The 11,301-nt window shown below is 40.5% G+C and overlaps 1 non-coding gene across 1 annotated transcript; it reads left to right on the top strand.

The window, feature by feature from the left end:
- The first annotated feature begins 3,107 nt into the window (after window positions 1-3,107).
- LOC119261660 lies at window positions 3,108-3,210 on the top strand. The gene has a single exon (XR_005129153.1). It is a non-coding gene; the product is annotated as a U6 spliceosomal RNA (small nuclear RNA).
- The last annotated feature ends 8,091 nt before the right edge of the window (window positions 3,211-11,301 follow it).

Raw genomic sequence — 11,301 nt, forward strand, 5'->3', positions numbered from 1 at the left:
GTTAAATTATTCCACAGATGTGACTTGTATGCATTATTTATTGTACTTTTTTCATCACATTTATGCTCATTTGCAGTACTGGCCTTAACAGTGGCACCTATTCACATTAATTACATTGTAATAAGACATTTCTGCTTTGCGATTTGCACTCATTGCACATATGTTATCAAGTTCACTATTCAGCTCGTGTAAACCAAAGACTGGCCAAATATGCAAGTATCCAACACTTAAGATAAGTCACCACCTCTGCATTTAACCCATCTGTGAAGTGAAAAACCACATACACATACACTAGTGAATACACACACACTAGGGGGCAGTGAGTATACTTGCCCGGAGCGGTGGGCAGCCCTATCCGTGGCACCCAGGGAGCAATTGGGGGGTTAGATGTCTTGCTCAAGGACACCTCAGTCATGGACTGTCGTGGTCACGAGGCTGATTCCCTAACCTCCAGCCCATGACTGCCCCAAATATACTGCCATAATATACTGAATTCAACATTTCATCAATGTATAAAAATCTCACCAACAGTAGGTCTTAGCAGTATTCAGCAGTTCTGCACACTTCACTGAACAATATTTAAATAACTCAGATTAAACACTTTTACAAAGTTCATTTCAAAAAGGAAACAGACCATTAAATCAAACCCACAGCTGCTCTGCACTCTGATTCATCAGTGTGACATTTTAAGTGTTGCTCAATTCTACCACCTTGTGGTAAAGGCCAAAAATAGCAGCTTGAGTATAAAAATATGAAAAGTAAATGCACAAAAAATGTAAAAAGCTGATGTAAAATTTATTCTGCAAAGGCGTTTATTTATTTATTTACTTATTTACTTATTTTTAACTAAACAGTCTTTTTTTTACAGAATGGTGCTTTTCATTCCTTGAAGTGAAATTAGCTCATTAAAAATGTCAAGTGTAAAAATAAAAAAAATGGGGGTGGAAAAAAAAAAAAAAAAAAATCTTTGCAACTTCCAAGTCAGTAGTGCCCTCTGCTGCTCTCCCGTGTCATGTGCCATATGCAATAAGAAATATTAGGTGTTCAAACGCATGTTTCAGTTATGAAACAGTATAATATTATAACTTTCTCTGATATGACAGAACAACTATAAACTACGACATTAGCAACAAGCCAATACAATTCAAAGACTGCATAAGTGTGAACGTTCTAGATTAAAACCTTTTATTTCCTTCATTACTTTTCTCCTAGTGCACAGTTGGAGAGTCTAGCCCTTCATTATCGGTCAGTTTCTGACCACAGGCCTGCTCTTGGCTAGGTAGTTGTGATGTGCCTTTGATGTGTAAAAGAACCTCAGCAACTATGCTGTGCTCCCCCCCCAAACAGCAGCACTGCCGTCCAATAATAAACTCTGAGGGTGGCTGATAGATCATCTCAACCTAATCTACTGTCTGTGATCATATACCTTTACCATGGACCTGTGTTTGTAATGTAGAGGCCAGAAACTGGTAGTCCAATATAATAATCCAATATAATCGTCCATCAGAGCAGTGGACACTAAGCACATACTGGACTATGAGAAAGTCAGAGACCTCCTTTCGATTTCAAGTCAAACTGGGCCACTTCTAATTTATTAAACATCGTTTTTATGCATAGGAGCGTCCAGCTGTAAACTGCTAGAAAGCTTGAAATCTCAAGATTCAGTTCTCCAAACCGTTTTATGAATCATTCATAGCAGTAACAATCATCTCATTTGCAACAAAAGCACCATATGACCAGCAAATCTGTGCGACCTCAACTTCAAAGCCTCTGCACTCTCCACAGAGATATCATAATCCATAGTGTGTGGTTTTAATAACATGGGAGGAGTCAGAGATCAGTTTAGGGATCTATGAGCCTTGCGAAAATAAACTTCTCCATTCTAGCCTCTGTTACTCCATGCCAGTAATTTATACATTTATTCTGAAAAGAAATTAAGTGTTACCTTTCAAATAAAACCAAAATCATGACTGTAGCCCAAAATATGTAAGAAAAAACAGAGCCCCCAAACAACCATGCAAGACCACCAAAACTGGCAACATCGGATAAACAGCACTTTTATCAAATTCAAAACCAGTGGGTGAGTAACTGAGTAACTGAGTAAATGTAATTGGTTTCTGTACTTTAGTATTTTTGGTGATTTTTTCCTTTCACTCCGCTACATTTCAGAGTCTAATATCCGACTTTTTCCTCCTACATTTTGAGAAATCTGTCGTTCCTTTTGGTTTCTGTGTGTATAAAAAACGTAACATGTCAAAACGAAAGAAGCGCAAAGCCAGAGCACCAATCAGGGCCCAGCGGTCACTTTGTTTAGAGCTGGTTTTGACCTGTTGGTCATACCGACCCAGTGCAGCACACGGTTCAATGTCAGCACAGCAGCGTAAAACTTTGGGAGAGTCTGTTCAACATAAATGATGAACTAACCTAACTTTGTGTAAATAGAGCACAATATAGAAATATGTCCACATATGCAGTCGAGACTGACGCGGCTTTTTTCTGAATTTCTACAAACACCATTTCATTTTATAGTAAATTAGTTTGGGCTGGTTTATGTTTATGAACAGATCAATACTGTTAGAACCATTTGATCGTGTTTTAGGTTCTAGGGTTCGACCTCAATACCAAAGCTGTGAACTTAGCCAGAAGCCCTCCGTCTTTCTAAGAGTCCAGCCGGCTGGGGGAGAAACTCAAAATACCACAGAGACAGTGTCTGTACTCAGAAAGTCTCTCCCCTTTATTAATCAGAATAGCAGAGTTTATATACACACAAACGGCATGACCATCGCTCGATCATGTGACAAGACAACAGAGGGAGAGGATTGGATGAAATAGAGATTTAGGTGGACGAGGGCGAAGGACGAAGGACGTTTATGACGTCCAGGAACATGGAGCCTAAACAACATATAATGTTAGAACATTGCTGATCGGTTATCATTGTCACTATGGGTTACAACTAACCATATGAACGCATGAGCATAAGCTGAGGCCTCTGTATGACGCAAGCCCTGAGGCCTTATGAGTACCATAGGCCTGACCCCATAGGTCATGATATAGTCATGGACCCAGGATTGTGCATTGATCAGTATGCACTGACATTAGGATCTAACTTGCTACGGCAGCACATAGACTAAAATTGGATCGATACAGAGAAGATTAGCATGGCCCCTGCGAAAGGATGACACGCAAATCCTTGAAGTGCTCCATATTTTTGGGGCAGTCATGGACTGGAGGTTAGGGATCTGGCCCTGTGACCGGAAGAGGCCGACAGTTCATGACTGAGGTATCCTTGAGCAAGACACCTAATCCCCAACTGCTCCCCGGGTGCCGTGGATAGGGCTGCCCACCGCTCTGGGCAAGTGTGCTAACTGCCCCCTAGTGTGTGTGTGTGTGTGTGTGTGTGTGTTCACTAGTGTGTATGTGGTGTTTCACTTCACGGATGGGTTTGGGGCAGTCGTGGGCTGGAGGTTAGGGATCCAGCGGTCCCTGAAATGAGTTCACCGGAAGGTCACCGGTTTGATCCCGAGAGCCGACAGCACATGACTGAGGTGTCCTTGAGCAAGACACCTAACCCCCAACTGCTCCCCAGGCGCAGCGGATTGGGCTGCCCACCGCTCCGGGCAAGTGTGCTCACTGCCCCCTAGTGTTTGTGTGTTCACTAGAGTGTATGTGGTGTTTCACTTCACAGATGGGTTAAATGGGGAGGTGAAATTTCCCCATGGTGGGACTAATAAGGGTCTCTTTAACAGTCTCCCCTTTGATTTCAAAGGAATAAAATAAATTCAGCGTCTTAACCAAGACTGTGTCACCTGGAACAAAGGAGTGAGTAGGCTTGTCTGCGGGAACAAGGAGAGAACAAGAGACATTACCATGCACACTGTTCAGTTTCTCAATCAACAGTTGGGTGTGTCCATGTCACCTGTAAACCTCTGACCCATGGGGTGGTAAATGGTCTACCAAATATTACCTCAAATGGGGACAATTTAGTGGTGGCACTGGGTGTTATTCTAATCTCATGTACTATGGCAGGCAGTAAATCTAACCATTTCTTCCCTGTCTCCATCATTGCTTTAGTGAGCCTTCCTTTCACTGTGCGATTCATCCTCTCTACAACACCTGAGGACTGAGGATGATATGGTATGTGGAACTTCCACTCAATGCCCAAGCATGTACACAGCTTTTACCTTGGATATAAATGAAGTAAAGGAAAACTTGTGATCCTGAGTTTAAAGCCAGTTTTTATTCAACTTAAACTTGGAACTAAGTTGTAAATAAATCTGAAACTGAAACTTTGCTTGTGTGTAAAAAGTGATTTCAGAGCCACTCGGTTCTCCCTGATGGAAACTGTTTACCTTCAGTGTTTTGTGCTTATGATCATTTTAATAGACGTCAGCGTCACTAATTAATGACTTTCTATTAAAATACTGGTTTAGCAAGAGAGACGCTGGAGGACTTTCACCTGAAATGAGGTCATGAAGCCAGTCTGGTTATAAAAATGATAACAGGACATCAGAGCCAGAATTACTCTTTTAGTACTTTTACTTTATACTTAAGTACATTTGAAGGGAAATACTTTAGAACTTTTACTCAAGTGGAGGTCTAAAGGGAGGAACTTCTACTTTTACTGGAGTAATATTTTACCTTGGGTGTCTCGACTTTAACTCAAGTACATGATTTTTGTACTTTGTCCACCTCTGCTGAAAACATCTGTTTCTGTCCATCCCTCGACTGCGAGAGGACAACTCAATGCAAGGAGTCTATGCTAAAGGATATGCAGCTGTCAAGAAGCTCTTACTAAAAAAAGACAAAAATGAACAATATTTGCAAATCAAACAAAAGCTGCTGGCGTTTTCAGAACAATGGACTGACCACCCCAGACCAGTCCACACCTTAACATCACTGGCTGTGTTTGGATCATGAAAAGCAAAAAATGCAACCAACTTCTAAGACTGAACTTTGGAAGTGTGGAAAAATGTCCCTGAAGATTTCTTTTGAAAAAAACTGAAGAAAAGTCCCCTCAAAAAAATGGAAGATGTAATAAAGAGTGGGCACACAAATTACTAAACAGTGTCCCCAAAAAATCGACATCATTTGAGACGTGAACATCTGAGTAACTACATCTCTCGGGCAGAATAAATTAAATAGGCTTCATGTTGAACAATACAAGATATGTAGCAAAATTCAAACAAGAAATTCAGAGGGATGGAGATTTTATAACTGATTTCACAAAGCTGATTGATGATATCTGCCAATAATGGTGGTCGTCCAGATCTCTTCGCCCTGCACAGACAGCCTTCCTCTTTGATTTTTTTGTGCCGTGTCCAAATCTGCTTTCCAGTTAGTGCATTTTTATTGAATTTTCAGGCTGCACGCTCTTGTTCGACTGTGTTCGAGCGTTTTCTAACACACAAAATGCCTTTTTGTCTCTAGTGAACGCCATTCCTCAACCTGAAAAAAGATGTTAAAAGTTAAACTTGGTTCGTTTTACACACTTCATTAAAATTTGAGATCATTTGATGGAGAATTTGATTGTTATTAGACTGCGAAATGATGTCAGTCTTTTTGGGGACACCCTGTGTATTTACAGAACTGTGTGGAAGTTTTAGGCATCTAGGCAAATTTTTAAACGATTGACCTCAGCAGTGAGTTTATCACAATATACATTAGAATAAAGTACTCATAATTCAACCAGACATAAAAACAATAAAAAGTAACAAGATTTTCTTGGGTATGAATAAATAAATAGATTCTGAAAATGTCTTGGGTGCCTAAGACTTTCGGACAGTACATTAGCTGCCGAGGCTTCTTTGGAATTTTTCATTAAATAGGTTTGTTGCTGTTTTCCAAATGCTAACTTTTACCTAATGGCCATTCGGGCTGTAACTTAAGCAAATGAAAGGTGGTCTCTGATCTTTGCAACTGCATTTGAATGATTGATTTCATTTTTTTATCATAGAGCATAGAGCCCTTCCTTCATTCCCTTCTTGCCATTCCCTCCGATTTGTCTGCTGGTCATGAAGGCTGTTCAGCAGCAGATTTCTCTGTTCTGCTTTCAGAAGTGTAGACATCCAATACGTTCAGCAGACACTGAAGATATTAGCTTCTTGCTCTGACAAGCGCCAAGTTTTCTGCACTTATCCCATAAACTGACAGCACGCCAAAGACCAAAGCTTCGCAAGCAGTGCATCAAATGGAGTGACACTCGCTCCAAAGGGGCTCTTGCTCTTGCCTAAACCATCAAACATGATTAAAGTGTTTTCCTGGGGGCGTACAGCTGGGAAGAACCCTTCATAACTAGCATCTGATGTTCTGAAGTGTGTTATTAATGCACTATATTTGGAGAGAGCAATTTCCACCCCTCCTACGCAGCCACAATTAAGGCGTGATTCGGAGATGCCGCGTGCACATGCGGCGAGCGCAGCCGATGATTAAGTGGACCCGACCGTGTCCTTACTGTGGTCCCTAGTGCTCTGCAACTTGGTGTATCGCGTTAATCGCCGGATCAGAGTGGTCATTATCGTTTGGAGAGCTATGTGCTCATAAATGAAAGGGGTGCAGTGCTGTGTGTATGTTTTATGAGCATATTTAATTATGTCACATTTCCATTAGGTGTAACAGAGTAGAGCCAGCAAGGCTGAACTGCAGTTAACCCATCCATGTCCAGCAACTGAATGTAGTGTTCACTCCCTTAAAATATGATGTCAAATTTTTCTAGATGCTGTGGTGCTTCACATGACTTTGAGGAGGCCTGTGCCAGCCTTCGCGCTCCAAGCACTGGAGGTATTGTGTGATTGGAGGAGTCCTTACTATTGGGTGGAACTGGGAATGACTAAATACCCACCCAGATTAATTGTATTGTAACTAATTAACACTACAAAAAAACAACTGTGGAAAGAACTTCTTCAGTTTTGGTTTTCCACTGCAAATTTTCCTCCCTCATTCATTTCCTTTAAAGTATGAATCATAATCTTTAAGTTCAGGTTATTCCTTTTCTATGGACAGGAGAAAACACTGGACCCTCAACAGCTTCATTTGAAGAGTGTCCACTCTTTACCTTTATTGCACCTGCAGGGTTTTGTTTTCACATCTCTAAAGTTACGGACCTGTTGCCAGTTAACATAGTTAGTTGTGAGATTTTTAAAATTATTATTATTATTAGGGACCGCTGGGATAGGCTCCAGCACCCCCCCCGCGACCCTGACAGAGAAGCGGCTTAGGAAATGGATGGGTGGATGGATTATTATTAGGTGTTTTTTAGCTTTGCGCAACTTTACCAGTCTTTTGTTGCACCTATTCCTGTGATTTTGCTGGAATGAAATTCAAAATTGGAATTTCGTTTAAAAAAACAATACAATTTCTCAATTTGCCATTTCATTTGTACTGTTTTCAAATAAACACAGAATTTGCACATCACTGCATTCTGTTTTTATTCACATTTTACGTTTTTGTGAAAAAGCAATACTTGATACTAAAGCACTTTAGAAAACATATAGAATATTGCTTGGTGCACATGATGCAATTTGAGCTGACAAATTGCTTTAAAACCATTTATAATCTAAAAACTTATGATTCAATAACAAATTATTCAATAACTACTTTAAAATTAATGTTAGTCATACTGATGCAAGAGCAAAGAATTCAAGTGGAGGCCCACAGAAGGCAGATTAGGCTTTATCAGTGTACTTGTATGAATCATATAATAAAATTAGCTTTTTAGTCATGTGGTTTGAGGAATTTGTGCTCTGAGAAGCTCAGAAAATATGGATATTAATCTGTTCATTTCAACATATTTTCAGCAGAGACTGTCCTTGGTTCAACTTTGGCTGACCTTGGTTTATTTTGAAGAACATGCTGTTGTATGCACAACGTTAAAACAACATCGTCGATGTCTGTGAACAAGAAATTTGCAATTCTGAGTTTGATGTTGCTGTAAAATTAAAACTCTCAGACTAAACATAACGTTAAGCAGTAATTTGGACCTTCATTGGCAGAATGAGAGAGAATGTCATTATGTCATAAGAACACTTATAGTCTGATAGATAATGTGCATTCCCTGTATTCATATTGTCAAACAATAGAATAGTGATTTATCTTTTTATGTATTATTTTTACAAATGATATAACTAGGAATTATATATTTGGAATTTGTCAGTGGACGTTCAACTTCAGATGACTCGCTATGAGTTCAGTAGCTGTTGGTCCATGTGAGAAGTGATGCATCGATCATATTGTGAAGTCCTCAACACACTTCGTGTTTCAGAAGGAGCTTTAGGGGACTGATATGCAAAGCTGCACTCAGTGTGTCACCCCCCTTCGGTGAACCAACATTTGTTGTGCTGCTGTTGTTATATATAGTCTACATTGCCAAAAGTCTTCACTCATCTGTCTTCACACACATATGAACTTGAGTGACGTCTCATTCTTAATCCACAGGGTTTAATATGATGTCGGCCCACCCTTCGCAGCTATAAAAGCTTCAAGTCTTCTGGGAAGGCTTTCCACAAGGGTTAGGAGCGTGTTTATGGGAATTTTTGGCCGTTCTTCCAAAAGAGCATTTGTGAGGTCAGACACTGATGTTGGACGAGAAGGCCTGGCTCGCAGTCTCCGCTCTAATTCATCCCAGTGGTGTTCTATCGGCTTAAGGTCAGGACTCTGTGCAGGTCAGTCGAGTTCTTCCACACCAAACTGGCTCATCCACATCTTTATGGACCTGCTTTGTGCACTGGTGTGCAGTCATGTTTGAACACTAAGGTGCCATCCCCAAACTGTTCCCACAAAGTTGGGAGCATGAAATTGTCCAAAATCTCTTGGTCGGCTGAAGCTTTAAAGGGTCCACACCATGATCCCCCCTCCACCAAACTTTACACTTGGCACAATGCAGTCAGACAAGTACAAGTTCTCCTGGCAACCACCAAACCCAGACGCGTCCATTGGAATCCCAGATGGAGAAGCGTGATTGGTCACTCCAGAGAACACGTCTCCACTGCTCTAGAGTCCAGTGGTGGCGCTTTACACCACTGCATTCCACGCTTTGCTTTGCGTTTGGTGATGTAAGGCTTGGATGCAGCTGCTCGGCCATGGAAACCCATTCCATGAAGCTCTCTACATTGTTCTTCAGCTGATCTGAAGGCCACATGAAGTTTGGAGGTCTGTAGTGATTGACTCTGCAGAAAGTCGGTGACCTCTGCGCACTATGCCCCTCAGCATCCGCTGACCCTGCTCTGTCATTTAACGTGGCCAACCACTTCGTGGCTGAGCTGCTGTCGTTCCCAATTGCTTCCACTTTGTTATAATCCCACTGACAGTTGACTGTGGAATATTTAGTAGTGAGGAAATTTCACGACTGGACTTTTTGCACAGGTGGCGTCCGATCACGGTACCACGCTGGAATTCACTGAGCTCCTGAGAGCGACCCATTCTTTCACTAATGTCTGTAGAAGCAGTCTGCAGGCCTAGGGGCTCGGCTTTATACACCTGTTGCCGTGGAAGTGACTGGAACACCTGATTTGGTGATTTGGATTGGTGAGTGAACACTTTTGGCAATATAGTGTAGGTTTGTGTCTCTATCTCCTCTAAGAGAGGAGTTATATGGCTAAAAATGGCCTTCCTGCAATTCCAACTTTTTTTTTTTTTCAGTAGCGCCCGGCAGCCTTTCCCCTGTTGCTTGTTCAATAAAAGAGCGTTGTAAGCACAATTTTAACACAATAAAAAAAGAACCAATATTTTATGTTCTGTGTCAACACCCCATGTTCCCCTGAAGCAGCTAGAGTTTCTTTTTGTACCTATTAATTTAATCTGTCTCCAACTGGAGCCTTCATGGTGAGTTTACAGTTTTAAGGGTGACCCAGTACGTATCGCCTGTGTCATAATAAATTGACAGTTTTATTTGAATTTCATTTTGAGCCAAAGATGAAAGTCAAAATCAAAACTATGGATTCGAAACTTTGATACCATTTTTTATGTTAAACACATGAGGAAATATTTTCCTATTATATAAATTAGAGGAAAGGTTATTGTTGAAAATACAGAATAGAAACTTAATGTGAATCGAATTATGCAATGAGTTATGTAAATGTATAATTATATTAAAATTATATAGCAAAATGTTGATTATAACTCTAGAATTCTAAGGCCTAAAATGAAAAGAAAAAATGAACAGATCATAAAAAACAGAACACCACACGGTTCCACTTACTTTATGGTAAACCTATTAGTAAAATAGCAGACATTTTATTGCTTTATACTGTCTCATGCCTTCATGCTCTAGTTGTAAACTGCTACCCTTCCTAATGTCCTGGGTAATGATGCATTATAAATAGATTCTGGGCATGGGCAGTGATGATGGCTTTCAGCTGACTAATCTTCTACTTTGGATCCATTAGCTAAGATTTGTGGTTGTGATAATACCAATGGTTAATTAATGTGGGTTTGGGAAACTGGCTCTACATTTGGGAGTTGGGGATTCCCAAAGCCAGTGCTTCACTATAGCTGATTTAAAGACCACTTTTATTGAGTCCAAGACAAGTCAAGACTATGACGATGAATAGGGCAAGACCAAGTCAAGACTGAGTCTAAATAAGTGTGAAACCAAGTCATGCCTGAGTACAAATGAGAGCAAGACCACATCGAGATCCAAAACCTAAAAATTGAGTCCTCTTTAAGACAAAGCCTTAATTAGTCTTCATATCCAGTACAATTTACTTTCCAAAACTGACCTGTATAAACAATTAAGAGTTTCTTGGTACCCAACACCTGCACCAAATAAATGCACCAAATCCCTACTCTGGGTGAGATATTCTCATCTTATAGTTACTACATTGGAGACTGTGGTTTTTGTTTTTGGACAGTAATGACATCTTCACATGTAAAATGAATACATAAACCTTGCACATCTGTGAAGGCACCAATAATGCTGAATGCTGTATACAAGTTTTGGCAATATATGCTACTGACGTCTTTTTCAGGGAAGGCCTTGATTATTTCAGCAAGACAATGTCAAACCACGTTCTTCGCCTTTTACAACAGCATGGCTTTGTAGGAAAAGAAGCCAGGTGCTAAACTAACCTTCCTGCAGTCCAGACCTGTCACCACTGAATACATCTAGCTCATTATGAAACAAAAAATACAGCAAAAGAGACCCCGAACTTTTGAGCGGCTGAAATCCTATATCAAGTAAAAATGGGAAAAACTACAACAGCGTCTCCTCAGTTCCTAAAGCTTCCAGAGTTTTATTAAAAGAAGAGGTGTTGAAACACAGTGGTAAACAGGCCCCGCCCCAACTCTTTTGAAACATGTTGCTGACAT

The sequence above is a fragment of the Pygocentrus nattereri genome, chromosome 19, assembly GCF_015220715.1.
Source record: "Pygocentrus nattereri isolate fPygNat1 chromosome 19, fPygNat1.pri, whole genome shotgun sequence".
In the NCBI taxonomy this organism is placed as follows: Eukaryota; Metazoa; Chordata; class Actinopteri; order Characiformes; family Serrasalmidae; genus Pygocentrus; species Pygocentrus nattereri.